The sequence below is a fragment of the Palaemon carinicauda genome, chromosome 20 (genome assembly GCF_036898095.1).
Source record: "Palaemon carinicauda isolate YSFRI2023 chromosome 20, ASM3689809v2, whole genome shotgun sequence".
Classification (NCBI taxonomy): Eukaryota; Metazoa; Arthropoda; class Malacostraca; order Decapoda; family Palaemonidae; genus Palaemon; species Palaemon carinicauda.
This window is the reverse complement of record NC_090744.1, coordinates 101806971-101816691: the sequence shown is the minus strand read 5'-3', so window position 1 is coordinate 101816691 and position 9721 is coordinate 101806971. Positions and strand designations below refer to the sequence as shown.

Sequence of the window (9721 nt, the reverse complement as noted above, 5' to 3'; positions counted from 1 at the left end):
ATATATAGATAAAATAGATATGCATATTATGGTATTTAAAGATATATTGTCTCTTATGACAATGTAGTTGGTTCCTTTGATTCATTTGTATAATTAATTCTAAACAAATAACTTCTTTCTCTACAATTCTTTTGTATCTGAATTATTCATTGATAGATCAACCTTTTAGCAACATATCTAGTCTTTATATATTATTGTTTCTAATCCCCCATATATATATTAATTATGATAAGTGTCTTTAAAGAAAATAAATAAGAAATGTTTACGATTCAAATTCGAATTTTGAGCATTTGGAAGTTGAACGGACGGCCTAATTCGTAAATTCTTTAACTTGAAAACTTTTCGTTCGAACTCGGGAAATTCTTTCCTTCTTCTACGATAAGTTTTAATTCAGTTCTCAAAGTTCTTAAGAACGTACTTCTTAAGTAATTCCTGGGGGAAAAACACGCTATTTTCGAATTTGACAAAAAGTTGGATTGTGTTATATTTTACTAAAGCTAAATTTTTTTTTGTAGAGGATATTGTTGATACAAACTATTTTTTATTGTAAATGTTATCTAATGATGGTGAAAACTCATTTATGAAGAAATTTCTAAAAAAAATAATAATAATAATAATTTCCTACAAAAGCTGATTTTTTTTTTTTTTTTTTTTTGTAGAGGATATTGTTGATACAAACTATTTTCTATATTGCATAAATGTTATCTTAATTAATGGTGAAAACTCATTTCTGTAGAAATTTATTAAAAAAAATATATATATATTTCTACTAAACCCTAATATTTTTATAAGGGCTATCATTGATAGAAACGATTCTCTATTTTCTAAATGTTATCTTAATTAATGACAAAAACTCATTTTGTAAAAGTATATAAAGAAATTATATATCAAGTAAAGCTGAGTAGTTTAGTAGGGACCATCATTGATAAAGACTATTTTCTTTCTTTCTTGAAGGTTATTTTGATGGTGAAAACTCATCTCTGTAGAAATTCATAAAAGATTATATATCTATGAGGTGGTATGGTCATGTCATGAGAAGAGATGAACAGCATATTGGGAGGAGAGTGATGGAAATGGAGGTACAGAGAACGAGAAGGAGAGGAGACCAAAGCGAAGGTGGATGGACTCTATCAAGGGTGACCTTCGATCAAAGGGATTAACCGGTGATGAAGTGTGGAACAGAGGTAGATGGAGAAAGATGACCAGAAACATCGACCCCACATAAAAGTGGTTAAAGAAGAAGAAGAAGAAGAAGGAGAAGAAGATCTACGAAAGCTTAATATTTTTGTAGTGACTATCATTGATAAAGACTATTTTCTTTATTGAGTAAGTATTATTTTAATTACTGGTAAAAACTCACTTCTAGAGAAATTTATAAAGATATTATTCCACTAAAGCTGAATGTTTTCGTAGGGGCTATATTTGATAAAGACTATTTTCTCTATTACGTAAATATTATTTCAATTAATAGTGGAGACTCACTTCTGAGTAAATTTATAAATACATACATATATATACATATATATATATGCATATATATATATATATATATATATATATATACATATATATATATATACATATATATATATATATATATATATGTGTATATATATATATATATATATATATATATATATATATATATATATATATATATGTGTGTGTGTATATATATATATATATATATATATATATATATATATATATATATATATATATATATATATAACATATATATATATATATATATATATATATATATATATATATATATATATATATCTACTAAAGCTGAGTATGCTCGTAGGGGTGATCTTAGATAAAGACTAATTTCTTTATTACGTGAATATTATTTTAATTAATGGTATTAATTTGTAAAAAAAAAAATCTACTAAATCCGAATTCTTTTGTAGAGGCTATCCTTGCTAAAAACTATTTTATTTAATACGTAAATGTTATTTTACTTAAAGATGAAAACTTTCTGAAGAAATTTGTAAAACATAGTTAACTTCGTTCTAATATTCATTTTCAAGTGCATTAATTTGGGTGAGAACCGGAACTTAAATTCTATTAAAAAACTTAATTATAATACGGAAAAATTCTTGGAACATCTCTCGAGATACTACTAGAGAGGGAAATATTGTGAGTAGAAAGTCTTTTAAAGATTCTAAAAACTAAGGGAGTTTGGTCCACTGAAAAAGTCTTCTTTATGTAAATCTATTCGACTTATTTACCGTAGTTCTCAAATGCGGAATTTATTTATCCTCTAACTTTTGTATTGGGGATACTATAATCAATTCTTTTTAGTTAGGCAGATTTTGCACCGACTCGCAAGGGTGCCCTTTTAGCTCGGAAAAGTTTCCTTATCGCTGATTGGTTGGACAAGATAATTCTGACCAATCAGAGAGCAGGAAAACTTTTCCGAGCTAAAAGGGCACCGCTGCGAGTCAGTGCAAATGCGCCTCATTAAAAAAAAAAAATGAGTATAGTTCCTTGTGAAGGGGTACTTTCACCAAATTATTTACTGCATTCCCCAAACAAATGGGTCTTACCAGCAACACGTTATATCTTCTTACACTATGCCATTCAACGATACCTTGCAAGTACTCTAAGGATTATGAATGATTAAGCCCAGTAATGTAATGTAGTTGGTGTTTCTACATAAATCACTGAAATAATAATATTTAATCTAAGACTTCTCCTCAGTATGGAAATTCTGACGATTATCTGATTCTCAAGCTATGGCTTCAGAGATTTTGTAGTTTTTAAACGGTAACTGCAGTTTATGTAAACCTCAAAGAGTTTTGTATTCTAAACGCTATCTGCAGTTTATGTAAATGTCAATTAATTTTGTAGTTCTAAACGCTAACTGCAGTTTATGTAAAGTTCAATGAATTTGTAATTCTAAACGCTAATTGCATTTTATGTAAAGTTCAATGAATTTTGTAGTTCTAAACGCTAAGAGCAGTTTATATAAACTCCAAAGAATTTTGTAGCTCTAAACGCTAACTGCAGTTTATGTAAACCTCAAAGTGTTTTGCAGTTCTAAATGCTAACTGCAGTTTATGTAAACCTCAAAGAATTTTGTAGTTCTAAATGCTAACTGCATTTTAAGTAAACTTCAAAGAATTCGGTAGTTCTAAACGCTTACTGCATTTTATGTAAACTTCAAAGAATTTTGTAGTTCTAAACGCTAACTTCATTTTATGTAAACTTCAAAGAATTCGGTAGTTCTAAACGCTAAATGCAGTTTATGTAAACCTCAAAGAATTTTGTAGTTCTAAACGCTAACTGCAGTTTATTTAAACCTCAAAGAATTTTGTAGCTCTAAACGCCAACAGCAGTTTGTATAACCCTCCAAGAATTTTTAGTTCTAAACGCTAACTGCAGTTTATGTAAACCTCAAAGTATTTTGGAGTTCTAAACGCTAACAGCAGTTTATGCAAACGACCAATATTGATTGTGTCTATATTTGAAATTCAGTGATTTCTAGTTTACAATGGCAGAAACTCTCAGAGTTTGAGGTTATTTAAGTATTTATGTCTTCAGGGATAATATAATTGACATGCTGTTATTCTCCTGAGTAGAATGTCAAATTACGAACTTCTCGCTTGTCTATTTCCAGATGGATTCTGATGATGTTATTCCCATGAGTTTCAAATAATTCAGTAAGTTTGAAAACAAATTCTTTTAATAGTTAATTTTTTACCCACAGGATATATGCAGTATGATCATTGGTAGTGTTAATATTTAAAAATTTTGAATTTTTTATTTCTATGAGTAGGATTTGCCAATGAAAAATGTAAAATTTTTCTGATAAATAAGTTATTGCATTGAAATGCTGTACTAAAGCATTGATATAAATGTATAAAGGTTATAAAATGTTATCACTCCAAGAAAATTTAGATGAAAGATACACATAGTCCTTACATATATATATATATATATATATATATATATATATATATATATATATATATATATATATATATATATATATATATATATATATATATATACATATATATATGTGGGTGTGTGTGTGTGTGCGTGTGTGTGTATATGTGTGTGTGCGTGTGTGTATGTATATATGTGTGTGTGTTTATAATTCTTGGTATGGGGATATTTTTTCAAGTATTCTTCCTATTCAGTAGTCCACTTTGGAGAGAGAGAGAGAGAGAGAGAGAGAGAGAGAGAGAGAGAGAGAGAGAGAGAGAGAGAGAGAGAGAGAGAGAGATAAAGGATAAGGTTTATGCTAAAGAGAGACATTTTTGCCAGTAATTTACTTTTTAAATCATAACGACGATTCAGAGTGGAATACTTTTTATTCTTAGTCTAAATAGGAGTAAGATTTTCTCCCAGTATCATTCTCTAGATTTTATTTTTACAAAAAAAAATCCACAAACTATAAAGAGATACTTTACTGGACGTATGAAGTAAAACAGAAATAATTTTCGAAACGCTTTCAAAAACAATATACACACAGGCTAAAAGGCTACACCCAAAACCAAACTAAAAAAAAAATAAATTGAGCTTTGCAAATACCACAACAAAAATATCAACACAGAAAACCATTTTTTTCTGAGTGATATTTGTAGACAAAACAGAACCAGTCGTTGTCCTAGATACCACAAATATATTCGAGACAGTAAAGGTGCAGGAGCAAAGGTTAATGTCAAGTGTGATTCTTGCTTGTAAAAGATCAGTTATAGAGGAAGTATAAGAAATATACCAAGCAATTTGATATAAGTAAATTAGCTAACGTGATATAATTAAATTAATACAACTTTATTATTATAGTTAATAACCGAGGCAATCTGGACCAGCATATTGTTGCTACAGTTGACTTCACTAATTCCGGTACACTGACGTCTCTTTACCTTCCCGTGAAGTGTACCGCAATTTATGAAGCCAACTGTACATCAGTGAGGTTTGGCTGCTTTAAAACGAAAGAATAAAATAAATCCTAAATATATTTTGAGTAATAAGAAATATTTTGATTAACTGAATAATTCAAATTAATTTTAAATAGATGAAAAAAAAATCAATAACACCAGCATTAATATATTTTGAAATGACAATTATCAAACTACCACGCACTAAATGAAAAGTTGAATTAATTAAACTTTCATAATTAATTTTCTCCATCATAAAAACCTTTCAAATTATGTTTTGTTTGCTGCTCTGTTTAAGAACTGGCTTTACTTGAGTTCTGATTCCGTTTGCTGTCTTTCTTAAGCACCAATTTTGTCTTCTGAGCAATTTAGGTGCCATTATTGGTTTTTATGCTTTTTAAGAGTCTATTTTATATAATGAGGGTGTTTAAGCGTCAGTTTCGTTTGATACTGTTATTATTATTATTATTATTATTATTATTATTATTATTATTACTATGGTTGTTGTTGTTATTATTATCTTTATTATTATTATTATTGTTATTATTATTATTATTATTGTTGTTGTTGTTGTTGTTATTGTTGTTGTTGTCTTTTTTGTTGTTATTTAATTATTATTATTATTATTATTATTATTATTATTATTATTATTATTATTGTTGTTGTTGTTGTTGTTATCATTATTATTATTATTATTATTATTATTATTATTATTATTATTATTATTGTTGTTGTTGTTGTTGTTGCAGTTGTTGTTGATGTTGTTGCTATCCTTATTATTATTATTATTATTATTATTATTATCATTATTATTATTATTATTATTATTATTAGCTAAGCTACAGACCTAGCTAGAAAAGCAAGATGCTATAAGCCTAAGGGCTCCAACATGCAAAAATAGTATAAATTTAGTTTTATGTACTGTATGAGAGCCGATTTTGTTTGCTTCGCTAATTGAGTGACAAATAATGTTACTTTCAATTTTGTTTACCGCAATGTTCGAATTCCAATTCACCTCGATGCTCTGTGTGATTATCAATTTGGTTGTAGCTCTCTTCTAGGGCTGTTTTTGTTGGACGTGCTGAGTGATTAACAAACTTGTTTTCTGCACTGTTAGTATAACCATTTCTTTTGGATGTGAACATTAATTTTGTTTGATGTGATATTTGACTTTCGATATCATTTAATATGCTGTATGAGTGTTCAATTTTGTTTGCAGTGTAGTTCAAGTGTCGATTTTGTTTATTGTGGTGTGTATCAATTTTCCCTGCTGCGCTATCTAAGTGCTAATTTCGTTCTACGATTTGTGTGAGTGTCTTTGTTTGCAGCGCTGTTCAGTGGCCTATGAGGTAACGTCCCTGACTGGGGATCTTCAGACTGGGGTTCGAGTCCAGCTCAAACTCGTTAGTTCCTTTGGTCACTGCAACCTTACCATCCTTGTGAGCTAGGGATGGTGGCTTAGGGAGAGTTTAACGCTCCATCTGTTGAGTATTCAGCAGCTATTGCATGGCCCTCCTTGGCCGTAGCTTGGCAGGAAAGGGGCCTTGGGCGCTGATCATATGTATATATGTTCAGTCTCTAGGGCATTGTCCTGCTTGATGGGGCAATGTCACTGTCCCTTTCCTCTGCTATTCATGAGAGGGGTCTTTTGTTCTGATGATATGCATATATGGTCAGTCTCTAGGGCATTATCCTGCTTGATAGGGCAATGTCACTGTCCCTTTCCTCTGCCATTCATGAGCAGCCTTTAAACCTATAAAAGGGGCTGAGTGTCGACACTGTTGGCCATTTGAATGCATTGTCCCTCGGAGCTATCCTCTTTACTCATGTAGCGCCTTCTCTTGGTGCATTGCGTCTGTCTCTTCATTTCTAAATAAAGGAATCTCCATTTCTCTATCTTTTATTTCGTATTCTTTAGACTCCATGTCATATTTCCATAACGTTATAAACGAACATAAAATGTCAATTAGTATTTTCTCATTTTCTTATCTTTTTGAGATTTTACATTTTTGAAAATGTTTTTTATTTACTTTATTTTATTTTAATATGGTTTCCAGTTTTTGTACAATATTTTCATTTTCCTTTTTGTAAAATAATTTAAAGTATGTTCTTTATCTTCGCTTACTTTTTATGCAGATAGATTCTATTGAATAAAAATGTCGTTCGTCATAGATTTTCCGAGATATGGTTTGTTCTACATGCAGTATATATATATATATATATATATATATATATATATATATATATATATATATATATATATATATATATATATATATATATATATACATATATATATTTAATATTATGAGACATAATTCACCTCTTATAATTTAATGTTTAGGTCACCCAATCCTTCTATCTCAGCCATACTTGTTGATATATTACCGCTAGAGAATTATGGGGTGGGTACTTTGGCTGGCCTGACAGTACTATATTGGATCCTTTTCTCTGATTACGGTTCACTTTCCCTTTGCTTACACACACCGAATAGTCTGGCCTATTCTTTACATATTCTCCTCTGTTCTAATATAACTGACAACACCAAACAATTCTTCTTCATCCAAGGGGTTACTGCACTGTAATTGTTCAGTGACCACTTTTCTCTTGATAAGGGTAGAAGAGACTCTTTAGCTATGGTAAGCAGCTCTTCTAGGAGGACACTCCAAAATCAAACCTATGTTCTCTAGTCTTGGATAGTGCCATAGCCTCTGTACCATGGTCTTTCACTGTTTGGGGTTAGTACCCTCTTGCTTGAGGGTACACTTAGACACTCTATGGTATCTTATTTCCCTTCCTCCTGTTTTGTTAAAGCTTTTGTAGTTTCTATAGGAGATATTAATTTTAATGTTGATGCTGTTCTTAAAATATTTTATTTTTCCTTGTGTCCTTTCTTCACTAGGCTATTCTCCTTGTTGGAGCCCCTGGGCTTATAACATCCTGCTTTTCCAACTAGGGTTGTAGCTTAGTAATTAATAATAATGATAATAATAATAATAATAATAATAATAATGATAATAATAACAATAATAATAATAATGATAATGATAATAATAATAATAATAATAATAATAATAATAATAATGATAATGATAATAATAATAATAATAATAATAATAATAATAATAATAATAATAATAACATAAGAAGTATACTCTTAACTCTGTTTCCTGTCATAGTTGACCTCAAATGCCATATACCATTTTGCTTGATTTATCCCAGAAGGGTACACATGACCTTCCATGCATTTTGAAGAAGTTCTGAAAGGCAACGCTTCCGTGAGTGAAGCCAGAGCATAAAGTTAAACAGGTTACAAGAGCAACGCTTGAATAATTGAAAGGAGAGAACCTGATGTATATCTTATGACGAGTGGTTTCAACCCAGTGCGCACTGGGGTGAAAATAACGTTGTGGAGTGCATCAATACTCATTACTACTCAATCAGAGCTGCCGACCACAACCCCACCCCCTCCCCCCTAACACCTTATCATTCTACTCTACCGTCATTCACATGCATCTTGCAGTTAAAGGAAATTTAATGTTCTGTATCAAACTGCAATAGCAGGATTCCCCCCCCCCCAACCCCCCGAAAGTTACACAATATATGTACTAGCTACAGAGGGGGAAGAATGGATGCTGGATTTATTAAGAGCATGTGGTAGCTACAAGGGTATTAATCTAACAGAGCATGGTTTGAAAATGTTAGAGAGGGTACTAGATGAAATATTGAGAGAGATTTCAAAGATTGGGAAACAGCAGTATAGATTCATGAGGGGGAGAGGGACTGTGGATGCCATCTTTATAGAAAGGCCGCTATAGGAAAAGAGACTAGAGGGGAACCAGAAGCTCTTCTGTGCTTTTGTAGATCTAGAGAAGGTTTATGGTAAAATACTAAGAGAAGTGATTTTTTTTGTGCTTGAGGTAGGGAAAGTCACAGAGAAGATAGTTAGAATGGTAGAGATGATGTACAAAAAAAAGGGGCAAAAGAAATAACAGCTGTTGGAGAAACAAAAACCTTTGAAGTTAGTGGTGAATTGCACAAAGGGTCCGCAATAAGCCCATTTTTATTTGTCCTGGTCTTGTATGCGTTAAGTGAATTACCAGAAATGAGAAGTTGAGAGAGTTTCTGTTCACAGATAATTTGGTGATTACCGCTGAAAATGAGGAAGATTTACCTAGAAGGGTTGAAGTGACAAGAGACTTTGGAGAGGGGTACCTTAAGGGTAAATGTTAATAAGACCGAAACTATGGTGAGCCATAAGGAAGGTACGGACAGGATAACCATACTTGAAAGGTGAAAGGAGGTAGCAGAAGTAGCTTGTGATAAGAAAAAGATCAATGAAGCTCAAAGTCAAGATCTATAGCACACTAATAAGACCAGTGTTAATCTGTGAATCTGAAACGTAAGGTCTAAGAAGAAAAGAGGATTCATAGCTTAAGAGAACAGAGATGAGAATGCTAAGGTGGATTATGGGAATATCATTCCCTAAAATATTGGAAAATTATCTAATAGGAAGGATGGCAGGCGTAGTAAAGATTACATTAATGATAACAGTGTCACGACTGATGCGGTGTGGGACACATGTTAGGGAGGGAGTGGAAAGGGATGAGGAGGAACCTGTAAGTGGCCAGAAAATCGAGAGGGAAGCACAGATTTAGATGGAGAGATAAGTTTTAGAATGATATGGAGAGAGGAGGTTTGGTGAAAGAGGAGGCCTTTGATAGAAGGCTTTAGAGAAGAGCATCAGGCAACCGACCCCTTATCGCAGGGGTAACGGTAGGAAAGAAGAAGTGTATATACTGTAAATATAAGTGTGTATATAT

At 31.4% G+C, this 9721-nt stretch overlaps 1 long non-coding RNA gene across 1 annotated transcript in view; it reads right to left on the bottom strand.

The window, feature by feature from the left end:
* LOC137659563 (uncharacterized) overlaps positions 1 to 9721 on the bottom strand; it is an 88179-nt gene that overhangs the window by 10832 nt on the left and 67626 nt on the right. The window lies entirely within an intron of this gene.